This window comes from Mastigoproctus giganteus, chromosome 9, assembly GCF_048544385.1.
Source record: "Mastigoproctus giganteus isolate SK-2022 chromosome 9, ASM4854438v1, whole genome shotgun sequence".
Taxonomy (NCBI): Eukaryota; Metazoa; Arthropoda; class Arachnida; order Uropygi; family Thelyphonidae; genus Mastigoproctus; species Mastigoproctus giganteus.
Window position 1 is genome coordinate 90,581,699 of NC_143583.1, and position 12,778 is coordinate 90,594,476.

General features: G+C 40.3%; 1 protein-coding gene across 4 annotated transcripts in view; it reads left to right on the forward strand.

Moving 5' to 3' along the window:
• LOC150080534 (semaphorin-5A-like) overlaps positions 1 to 12,778 on the forward strand; it is a 240,986-nt gene that overhangs the window by 78,003 nt on the left and 150,205 nt on the right. The window contains exon 1 of one of the 4 annotated variants that reach the window (XM_090381773.1): positions 3,960 to 4,217. The exons of the other annotated variants lie outside the window; for them this stretch is intronic. The gene's annotated coding sequence lies outside the window, so the exon portion shown is untranslated. Of the gene's footprint in view, positions 1 to 3,959; positions 4,218 to 12,778 lie in introns of those variants that run through there. 4 annotated transcript variants of the gene reach the window in all.

Here is a 12,778-nt window from a genome sequence, read left to right on the forward strand (position 1 = left end):
TAGCCTCTATATATACATCTACGCGTATATAAATCCCTCATGTACATCTGCATGTTGAGATTAAAGAAGTTATTTCTTAGGTGAGGATGTTCCTGATAATTTTTTTTTGTCTCCAAAAGGCAGACAAACCGACCTACAGAACCCGTAAATAAAGACATCTACGTTACCATTGACTAGTTCCCAAAAGTTGCTTGTGGGGGAGAGGGAGGTTGAAAGATGGATATGTAACTGATCGGCAAAAAACGTGCTACTTGAAATGCGTACAAAAAGGTTTTTAACTGTAATTCTTAGCAAACATTCGGTTCATTTTATTGTAGTTCAATGGATATTGACTTTACAATGATTCTAATTGCCATATCATTAAGGAGAACAGACTCAATTAAAAGAAAAAAATAATAATAAAATAGCGATTTTTCTTAGTCAAAGCAGCCGCTCTGATCCTCGTAACCTTCTCCAAAGAAAAATCGTGGGTTCACTAGTGATAAATAGTATTTGTACTCTAAAGACTTGGTTAGAAACACTTTAAAGCGTATAAAGGATGTAGTACAAATTAAGAGTACATAAAACAAAGGATAAACCTGTGTGTGTGTCCCACAGTGATGAAAACTCTGCTGATGATCGCATTGGGATGCGGGCTGTTCTGAGACTGCGCAATTGATAACAAACAATATGAAGCTGTCTTGGACCCATCTTACTCTTCATCGCTGAGGTCTGCCAATACCCTCTCCTTTTCGAAATAATCTCTTCCGAAGTGTATAAATTTCACCATCGACGAACCCACTCACAGAAGCATTCTCGGAAGCCATTTCTTGATAAATCATTGAGAACTTGCAATTGTTTCATCGTATTCTTTGACATGCCCTCTCCTGCCATCTACCGGCAGTTCGTCAAAAATAAACTCAGTTGTACGGTGGCGCTGCCATCCCAGTGAATTAAATGAGCAGCTGTAACCAGAGTGATCCAGTATTGCGTGAAATATGTTGAATCTGTCATTTAAAAACCAATTATGAAACACAGTATCGCGTAAAATTTGAAAATGAAGATTTCCCCACTCAGTTAATTTTTGACCAACAGCCATGCACTGAATAACTGAAATTATACAATTTTGTCACTTTTCGTTTATCACTGCAGGGTTAAACGGCGCGCAGCATTTTAAGTCCTGTTGAACGAAACAAAGTTGAGACTATTTTCTTTTTTAATTTATTTTTCTGGAAGGTCCGAGCCCAACTAACGTGAAATTTCAATAAACGCCACGTTTAAGTGGAGAAGTGTTTGTGCCCTAGTTGCAAACCCAACCTTTTTAAAGAAAAAAATAAATAAAGCAGATGTACGTGGTTGCCCGTAATCAGCTTATCTCGTAGATCTCCATCCTCCTGTCACCAGGTTTCAACATGGCGAAGATATTAGCTGCGAGCCTGTAATTATGCTTTAAGGTCTGAATTTTTAGCAAAATTTCTCTAATGCTGGAACATTATCCACTCTGTTCGCATGCCTTCTGTGGCCTCATCACAAACACAAAGTACGGGTGATAAGATCACCAGAAACAGGTTTGAAGGAGGGAGGTCTACCGGGAGTTGTTGCTGGGAGGTTGGGTGCTACTTCATGATGCAGGCCACGGAAGAGCCCTCCGCCTGTTTCTGGCGTCAGAATCTCATTCTGGGGCAGCCTAGACAAGAAAAGTGTCATCTGTGTGAAGGCGGTGAATACACTGACTGACTCAGGGCTGTTTCTTCTTCTTCTTCCCTCTCCCCTATTTTTTTTTTTTCATCTGGCTCTTTCTCCCTTCACAGTAGACCAACTCAACACGCGGGACAAGAATCTCTTATTCTAAGAATAGCAATTGAAATCCTCTTATTTCATTACTGCAAGAAATCTGAGAAACGCATAAAGTATGAGCTCATTAGCTCACCAAAGGCGTAACCGCGTTTTATCCGGTTTTATTAGATCTTAGGTAGTTTTTAAATATCCTTTAATATACCAAGCTCACATCTCCTCATAATTACGCATTCACGCTGGATTATCGTAACTGGGTAGGTTCTGTTTCATTGTGGAAAGCTTTCTCATGAACTTTTATTTGCTCAAACCTTTCCACTAAGTGCTGTTTTGGGTGTAGGGCTTCTGATAACAGACCTCATTCCCTTTCTGGTGCAGGCTTTATCAATGCGAAGATAGCTCTGTGGGTGCTAACCTCTGATATTACTGTTCGTTTAAGTGCACGGCTCTCGGTTTGCCGGATAAAGGTGAAGTGGCCATTATTTAAATGTAGAAGATTACGTGATGCAGAGGAACGTTATTATGGCACGCCAATGAAGCTTGATGAATACACATCTGTGAATATTCATCCGCTCTGCTGATTATAGTAACTGATAGCAATTGAGCAAATGGGGTGTCCGTCACGGAACAACGTACTTGAAATCAAATACTCCCTTTCCTTGGAGTCATAATTTAAAATTCGCAGGATCTGGCGTTTACTGGCTAATATGACGGATCTTGCGCATTATGGGATGTAGAATGAAGACAAAGTCCTCATTGGCTTCATTCTGCTAAATTCGTGTATATTTTAGCGTAATAGCTTGTAAAGGTGAGTGGTTTGATTTCATTCCTTCCTTGCGTGGAGAACAAATGTCTCGCATATTTTAATTACAAAAGGATAGCGAATTAACTGATATTCCCATTTAATCAGTCATGGTATTTAACTGCTCCCTAAGATTATTCCAAATACACGCTCATGCACATTTTTTATTTGGTTAATCTATAAAAGGAATAATTTCGTTCGTAACTTGTTCCTTCCCCATCCTAAATTATATTAAAACTGGATCGGCCCTTGATGTTACACCCCAAATCGTGAAGGCCGAATCTTCTCTTATTTCAAAAAGTCACCACGATTCCACACCAGAGAATAGGGCTGGTCCTAGAGTTAGGGACCCAGAGGATTCGGTGTGCGAGAATTAATATTGTATAAAAGGATAGCACTGAGGGGTACTCCTCGCTGGATTGATCCCTCCCACTCTTTGTTGGGATTTGGGGCCCTTTTCAGGTAACGGCCCGGATGCATGGCACGCGATGCATATCTCTCTCTCCCTCCCTCCCCACAACCCCGTCAGAGTGAACTGTTCAACATTATAATGATAGGCAAATTACCCCTGGAAGGTTGCCAATCTAAATAATTCCTTAGATCGTTCGTGGATAAAGTAAACAACAAACAAGCAGCACAGAAGAAGAATCTTGCGGGATTTTTCTTCTGGTGCTGCTTTTTGTTTATTTTAGAAATTTAGAATGGTAAAATTATGCGAGGAAGTTAGGCTTTTGTTGCATCCACTAAAAATAAAAAAAAATACAGAAGTAACTAACTTGAAAGATTCCATCGCAACTTTTTCATTTGCAACTGTATTGACCCTCAACGAGTCTCTGTTCGATGCACAGCTCTCCCCATGCATTCTCGGATTGAAAAGACTCGAAGGTAACTATGAATCAAAGGACTGTCTGATCGAATACCCTGAAGGGAAGCTGAAAGATAAATTTTATTATGGGGATCTTTTCCTTTCCATCAGTGGCAGCTAGTGTTGTGTCCTTTAGAAGTCCTTCAAACTAGCGAATGTGTTTTTTTTTCTTCTTCTTTCTTTCTCTCTCTCTTCCTTTCAAAGTTCGTTCTGTTTGGTATGCGGCATTCTCTGTGCTCCATTTTCTTCGTCCACAATAATCCATAAAACCGAACCACTCGCGGTTTCTAAAACATTTTACAGCGCCCGTACCCTTGCAAACAAAAAAGGGGAGAGGTGAGGGGGAAAAAAAGATGGAGTAAAGCCTGCAGCTCCGCCACAGTCCACGCGCCATGACAGTGGAAGCTACCGGGCACAAGGTACGTCTCACCGCTTCGCGCTCATTGGTCGAATGGGCTGGCGCTCTCCTTTAACTGTTCCCAGGGCAGGCTGCTTGAAGGCCACGAGCAGCGACCTGTCAGTATAGCGAGACCTTCTACCAGTAGATATGCGACTTCTGTCTTTCTTAACTCCATTCCAGTCGCCTTACGTTTTTGTGAAGCAGTTCCGATGTACTTTAGTGATCGGTTTTGTGCAGTTGTCGGTGCGGTTAATACGTTCGAAGTGAGATCGGCGGCCATCCGGACGGAGTGCGCGCTAATCACGTGTTTACGGAGGTGGTAAACACGGCCTTCTTGGAATCTTATGTGGGACGTCTCGCGGGCCTGCCAGAGAAAGGTAAGATGGGAGTTCTATATTTATCTGCAGCTTGCCGCCTGCGTAGGAGTCGTGTGTTATCGTCTGTTTACCTCCGTTTGTGTGTATCCGTATAAATTGTGTGGCAATAATTTTAACTGGTAATGGCCCTGGCTCGTCGACAGGCATTTCTGATGCACGGAGATTCGAGGCTCGGTAACGAAACCGGGTACGAAAAAGGAATGGAAAGCGAAAGGTGTTTTTGTACATCGGGCGAAGGCAATGACTTGTGCTGACAGCTAGGTGGAATGTAATCAATGACCTCTTTATTTGTTTTTTTTTTTTTTTTTTAATTATCCCCTCTGGGTTGTTGCCCACCCCCTCCCTAAATCAGATTCCTACTCTCCATATAAGCCTTCAAGTTGCAGTTAAGGATTAAAAAAGCGATGTTTATATTTTTCTTTTTATGCGCCATCTGTATAACCTCTTCAAAAAAAAAAACGAAAGCGTGGATTCCTGGCCAAACGAACTCTTGTTGCATTGTCTGATCCAATGTGGCCTGATCCATCCTTGAAGTATGGAATGAAAGATTTATTCATTTACGTTTTCTGCTACATATCTTCAATATTACGAATTTTTTTTCCTCCCATCACTCCCCTACCCCTTTTCCTAATGTTGTATTCTGTTTAACATCTCCACTTTAATGTATAGGATGTCTAACAGTCAGGTTGCGTGGGACCCAGATGTCACAGTTTTACGCCAAACCAAACAACATTATTAATATAGTGTTCAATGGAGATATGGAACACTTTAGAATTCATGAAAGTCGATGTAATTACGCTAATATTTACAATTGTTGACCACAAGTTTCTGCAAGGGACAATACATGATAATATGTATTATTATTTTTTTTCAGTCTAGGGCAAAAACGTCTTAAGCTATAAAAGTTCTAAAGTCATCATACACGTTGACCCTAACCTCTTTCTGTGCGTAGCCATTAGAAAACAGGGTTTGCTACTTCAGTACGTCGATCTCATCTTGTGGAGGGGTATGGATAGCGGATCACAGGGCCGGGACTTGCACATTTGTCGCCGGGCGGCTTCCATATTTTTGACACCATCTGATTCGCGTATTATATGTTCTTGTTTACACTCCAGATCACCAGAGGTCAGTGGAGTTTACAGTAAGTCATCAATACAAACGTTAATCGTATTCAGCAGTTACGGGCTGGAATCCCTGTCCGCTCGAAGAGCGCGTGCTACTGCACTTGCGCCCCTGACCACTCGGCTACATCAGGTTGGTCAACGACCCAAATTTTCTGTTTTCCCTGGCGGTTATTGCTGCCTAGGCCTGTCCACCCCCTGCTGGCGTACGCTTTAAAGAAGCAATATTCATCTTCATTGGAGCAGTGCTTGTTAGAATAGTGTAATGCCAAGGCAACTCGTGGCGAAGTCTCTACAAAATCAGATCGATGCACTGAGTATTAAACCCACTGTTAATTAAGCTTTATTGTACTTAAAGATTTGTTTTTGATTGGTCGGACAGCATTAGATCTTTTGCTGTGTTTATTTTCAAGCTTACGAATTTTAAGAGCATTTTCAAGCTCTGTGAGCGTATGAACGAATTGAATGGATTTGCCCCTTCATAATTCTGCTTTTTTAGGAAAAAGTACAGAATCATTCTGTAGGTGGGGGGGAGTAAAAAAGATTAGCTGTCGACTTTCCATTTAATAGCCATTACTACGATTTGCTCCTACGACTAGTCAAAATATTTTCTAAAAGATTTAATAACATTTTATGACATAAATAATCGAAGAAAGGAATTTTATTTGATGTCTGTTTTGATATTTCCACCATACCCGCCCCCACTTTTTGTTTCAAATACAGCAAATATTCTTACAAAACTCCTCTTATCCTATACGTGGAAGCTTAATTTTTATTTATTACATCCACAATTCTGAGTGTGGTAACGACTGTTAAACTTAGAATTATCAGAACTGAGACAAGGGCTCTATCTTTGTTTTGCGAGGGTGGGATGGGGGAAGGAGCCGCTGTGGACATCGAAATAAAGGAGGGGGGGACCAAAGCCAGTTAAGCTCACCTTGTTTACTACTTAGGGCAACTTTGGGGCCCTAGCACCCGCCAGTTTTGGGGCGGTATTTTACTACCGTGCCCCGGGCCTCAAGATTGCTTGCTGTGTCTGCCCGTTCTTCAAGGTCCCTTGTCTAAATGTAGCAACCGGGACCGCAGATAGTTCCCAGAGGATCATTTAAATTATCAGATATCTGTAGGACACTTTTCTGATGCTGGAAACTACAGCTACACTGCGCGAGTTTCAAGCCATCCTCGCAATATCCCCTTACAGACCGCATGGCGCTGGGGTGTCAGCTTCGTGAACTCGGGTTGGACTTTGACTCGGAAATCAAAACGCAAACAACCGGAACGCCAATTGTGGCACGTAGCGAAATCCACTTGTCACCACACGCTGCGAGGAAAGCTAGCAGCTCGTTCCACTATCAGCTCCCGAATTATTAGTCGGATGGGAGAATTTATAAACCGTAAAACAGTAGCTTTGACCGTAGCCATCCGTGAACTTTGCTTCCTAGTCAAATATGTCAACTGGGCTCCCTTCGTCTTCAGCTTATTATTGTTTTAACGACGAAAGGTGCTGATGTACTAATTCGTTTTCAGAAGACCACAATTGGGATGATATCCGGTACATAATATCGAGAAAAAGAGTAGGTGTTTACATCGGAGGGATGTTGGACGTGGGTGGGAAGTTACGAATGTCTTATTGACTTACTGGTACGAAACGCTTCCTCAGATTCCTCCAAAATGCCCACACCTTTTTGAAACACTTTGTTTTTTATTAAGTAATCAATCAAACTATACAAAAAATGATCGTGTGTGATAAAGTTTTTAGTATATTTTAAAAGTAGAACTGCATTCCTATCTCACTGGTCGTGTACGAGTTGTTTCCACGAAACTTTCCAATTAATCAGTGTTGTTAGTTTGACAGGCGACCCCAATACGTACAGCAAGTCAGAGGTTAGAATCGCTACATCTCAAAATATATGCCTCCACCTATCAACATGAATAGTACCAGAATCCAAGGGCTGCAACGTTTGACAATTTATGGCTTTGGATTAGCATCAGCAGTTCGAGTCTTGATGAGGAATCTTTGGTCTTTAAACTGTTGATCGGCCACTGTTATTTCGGGGAAGGGGGGTAATATTCCTAGAACCAGTGACTGTATTCGAACAGGAATCTATATCCTGTCAAGATCCTTTAACATAAAGGCTTTTCTCATTAAATCAACCATTATTCCGAATTTTTTCCATTTATTGATAAGTATGGATCTCGTCGAGTGACAAGTGGTCACAGATTCCTCCCTTCTTTCTATTTTATTACGAATTTATTGAAAATGAAATTTAAGCAGACTAGAAGGAAGTGGGGAGAGGAGATAGTTTTAGGGATGAAAAGGCAAAATTTTTCTTCGAATCCCTTCAGTCCTAAAACTTAGTTTGGACAATTTTTTTTTTTTTTTTCCCCTTGAATTTTCCTAAAGCAATGCCCCCCCCCCCCATCACCACCACCTACTCCTTCATCTACTAACGTTTCATATTTCCATCTTGTAGATGTGCTCAAAAGTGTCTCCCTTCAGTGATAAAACTTCATTGAGAGGAAAATCTGCAATGATTCCTCCTCCCCTGTCCGAAAAATCGCTACAGAATCTTGTCCAACCGTGTTTACCTATTCGATATAATTTTTCTTTAAATGAAATTGTTAATCGGGACTTTTTAAATCCCAAACCAGTTCTAATATTCTCATCTAATTATAGTTGGAAGCGCAAACCATATCTGGCTACCGAGAATCGATATCTACGAAAACCAACCCCGAAAAGGATGGGTTTTTCCCCCCCCCCTTCGTTGCAGCCCAAGAGCAGAAAGCGAGGTTACATCGTGCTCGACTCTTGACTTTCCAGGTCGATTTCTCTAAGGTCATCTCGTTTCACCCACGGCTCATTTATATGCTCGGTGGGCCTGATTACGGATAGATTTCCGCAGATTAACGACAGCGGAATAAGCACTTGGGCACGCGCGTTGGAAATGTAATCGCTCGTTCAACGACGTGTTTTTAATTAATTTATTCCCGCAGATAGCGCTTGTTTTGGAAGCAGCAGCCGCGTGTGTTGCGTGAGTAAATTATTCCGAGATTTCTGCTACTGTGAGTGACAAGGACGCACGAAACGGGCGCTATTGGTTTCGGTTGATCATCTTTCCCGGCAGGGACGCTTCCCCGTAACGCTCTTCCTCGCTTGTGGACCTTGAGCATCGCAAAACTGAACGATTATTTTGCTCCTGCTAAAATTGGTACATTTAGAGATGAGGTACGTGTGAAACGAGATTATAGTAGAGATCGTTTCAATAGCTGGATCAGCAGTTCAAGCTACAATTCCACCCCTTCTCATCAACGAACCGTTGGCCCAAGAAACGCTTACATAAGCAGCCGTTACCACGAATTATGTGGATGAAAAGTATGAGAGAGAAGAGGACAGCTAACAAACAACCGTCAGCAGAATTTCTCTCCACTATAATTCCATCTCGCCCGCTAACTTTTCGGCGACTTGTTGATGTGAAACATCTGATCCTCTAATATTTTGGTAGGGTATAGTAGGGCAGTGCATTTCATGAGTCTAACCCTACTTCTCAATATCTTGTATTTTGGAACTAGTAGCGTTTAGCAGTAACTCACAACTTAATGCTCTTTGACATCTTAAGAACAAATAAGTGACTGGAAACCACCGAGTATTTACTCATATGCGACTTCGAGAAAGAAAGAAAGAGCAAAGATGCTTATCGTAAAGTGCAGACAATTTAAGTCTGTTTTCAAGCCCATTCCAGACTGCGTGTGGATGGGTATGTTATCTGCATCAGTGGAGGTGCTTGCCTTCGCTAGTGGCCGCAAGGTGTTGAAGCATTTGGCGTGCAATAGGTTAGCGTCTTGTAACGTGACAGTGTTAATTGTCAGCTGGGAACTCTTAAGAAGGGCCAGTTCCCGGAAACCGCGAATTGTACACAATAGAAAAGCTATTCTTGCGGGACAAAGAACGAGACTCCTTTGGAGCAGTTTGAAATACGCCAATGAGCATTATTTCAGAGTTACAAGGTTAAGGTTGCCTTACGGCGACCAAAACCTAACTTTTGAAAATAAAAATAGAATCTTTGTTTTTCTAGTGTGTAGAGTTTTGCTTAAATGTTGGAACTACAAAGGCAAAAAAGAAAACATTGTTTTTGATTTTTGAGTGGTCTGAAATCGTGTTAATCCTCTTGGATTTATTGGTTTGTTTGTCCATCCTTTCCATGCGATAATGGAGCCATCGAAACAATGTTATCCTAACACTCAAAGCAGCTGAAGGAACCTTGGAGCAAACAAAAGCGCCCTCCCCACTAAATGGAAACTTCCATTGATTAATATTTATTTGCTCGCTCCCGACAGCTGGCGCACGAATACCTTAATTTCTATCTTATCATGGCCCTGCAAACAGCAAGCTTTTCTCATTTGAAAGAATCAAGACTTCGGTATTAATCTTTACTTCTTCTCAGAATCAGTTTTGGCGAAATATTCTTCAGGGGTATTCAGGTTTGAAATAATCAGAACTTCTATCTTTTGGGAGTTGTTTCTAATAGCCCCCCAGAAGCATCAAATCAAAATGGAATGTTCATAATTCTCTTTCCATAAGCGTTAGAGCAACGCCACTTTTCCCCCCGGCACAACATCTGTGTCCTCAATATAAATTGACCCGTTAGTTAGGAGGTTAAATATTTTGACCGAGAAATTTGATTGCATAACTTATAATTAGTAGATCACTTTTAATAACTAAATTGATGGTTGCCCAGCTTATCGATTAATGCTCTATTTCAGAATAGATATTAATTAATTTTTAGAACGCTAAATGCAGAAAAAAAATTAATTTTTATCGAACTCTAGTGTGAACTTAACCTGACATTAATTATCTCCATTAAATGGCTATAATTGATACTGGTCATAAATTTAACCACAACAAGTCAGAGTAATCGGCCAAAAGGATAAATAGCAGAGAATGCTGTTTAACATCGCTGATTATTTCAGGTTTGAGTAACAGCTTGAATATATTTCAAAATGAAACCACATTTCCTTATTTTTTAAAACAGCAACTACTCGCTGTCCTTTAGCGAGTGTTGGACATAACTGGATGAAAGCAGGTGACATTTTTCCAAGGTTGTGCTCAATAATCCTGGCTTGCTTGCATCAATACATCTTTTTTTTTTTTTTTTTTAAAAAATATTACTTTAAATGCTTTAGAACTTGCTAAAGGCCCAGTTACGAGTGAAGTAGGTGCTATATTTAAAAAGTATTAATACAGAAATACTCTTCTTTCTTAATTAATAAAGAAGTTAGTGATACAATTCGGTGTTCAAAACACTTGAATTGTATGTACACATGTATTAGTAGTGGCAAACGATGCAAGGAAGCAAGCTTATACAGCAAAAACACTAACCCACCTCATCTGTCCGTCCCCCACCCCTTAATGTCTAAATTTTTCCATAATTTTATTCAAATTACCATTTCCATGGCACCAGATTGTAGTTTGTTTTAACAATTACTCTCTGATCGAAAGCAAATTTCTGCACACCTGGCGTGCAGCTATCCTTTTTCAATTTAAGTTTGTCTTGTGCGCATTTTCAGAGAGTTAGAATACCATCACTAAAGTTTACTCAGTCCATTTTAAAGCTTTTAAACGCTTCAGTCATCTCCTCGCAGGTGCGTAGTTTCCAAGCGCTCAATTTACAGAACTGAACTCTTTTGTGGTTAGAGTATCCTTTGTGTTCTTGACCAATCTGGTTGTTCTTCTCTGCACTCGTCCAAAGAGATCCGGATATTTCTTAACAAGTCTTCCAGACCTGTTTGCAGTACTCAAGATGTGGTCTAACCATTGCCTTAGACACAGAGGTGAATGTGGCCTCCAACCACCACAGACGCCGATCTATAGTTGCGCAACAGATAACCGAATTTATAATTTATTTTTAAAATATGACAATCGTTGTCTAAATTATCATAAAAGTTTGTCTCATTTACATGATCGCAATTCCTTTTTATAATTTGTATTAATATTATAATTTAAATATTTAGTAACTTGATACATAACTTAAAGCTTGTAAAGAAAGTTTGAATATAGAAAAATGCTATGTTTATAATGACTGTCGTTTACAACAGTTCTGGGTTTAAAGTAGGTTTCTGTTTCTTGTGTGTGTGTGTGTGTGTGTGTGTATATATATATATATACATACAACAACAACTCTTCCGTTTCTTTTCAAGATTTGTTGCAAGGACTTGTTTCCTTATGTCTTACTATATAAAAGTACACGAATGCTTCATTTCGAAATATTAGTAGACCATCAGTGCTCTTGGAACGATAGTTTGAAGGCACTGGTATAACTTCCTCGAGGACTGTAGCAAGAACTTTTTATTCTGCAGCTTCATTCAATTGTCCATCCCGGACGTTAAGTGGAGATTACGACTTGTTCTTCTCCCCCCCCCCACCAATTATATTGAAGACCAACCAGTAGTTTGACAGTATCGTCCCCCCGACTTGTGATGGATGAGCTGCGTAGTTGGACTAACCATAGAACAGTGTTTATTTTTGTGTGCAACTCTTGAACCTTCTCTACCTAAACTTTAAAATAGACTTGCCCTTGGCGTCTTTTTCTTCAGAAACGCTCTGTCTCGTCCCAGGAACGTGTCTTGCTGTCCTAGGAGTAGACCTTCTTGATTACTTTCCCCCTCCCTTTTGCCAGCTAACCACAGGGTGGCGGCAGAGTACAGAATGACATTTAGTGTAAAACAAGCCACTTGGGTCTTGCTGGAGTTAGTCACTGACCTCTCAGCAAGAAGAGTCTGCAGTTTTTTTTTTTCTCTTCTATTTACAACTCTCAAATTCCTTTCCTTGTGTTACTGCATAGTTTGCTTCTTTTTTTCTTTTCTTGTTTGTCAAGTAGGCTGTTTAAATCTTCTAATTAAACAGCGGTGGCTAATAGTCTATTGGAAAAGGAGATCCTTTTAACAGAATGACTTGTATTCAAGATGATAGTTAATCGGTGAACGCTTTGGTTGTTGATATGATTATGCTATGGTTCTCCAGGTGGTCCGCTGTCTGTTTCAAAATGAAGTTTACCGATACTCACGCGCTACGGCGGGTTTTCCTCTCCCCCCTCCACCGGAACAAAGTTTGAAACCATGGATCATTCAAGATTATAGATAATCCGCAGTTTACACTAACAGAAAAAAATTAAACCCCCCCCTTCCATGCTGTTGATCCGATGTGTTAGCACCTTCAACACGACTTCAATTATTTTCACAAGTTGTCTCAATGTTACACTACGCATAAATGGCACTTCCATTCAGACAAAAATATTATTAGACATTTGTTTATAAAACGTTATCACTTGGAAAAATGCTAAGGACGTTACCTAAAATGTAATAATGCATTACTGAAAATTATCTCTAATCTGCTAGATGGATTAATTTACTAAGAAAACAGTTTCTTTCCCTGTTCCTTAAATA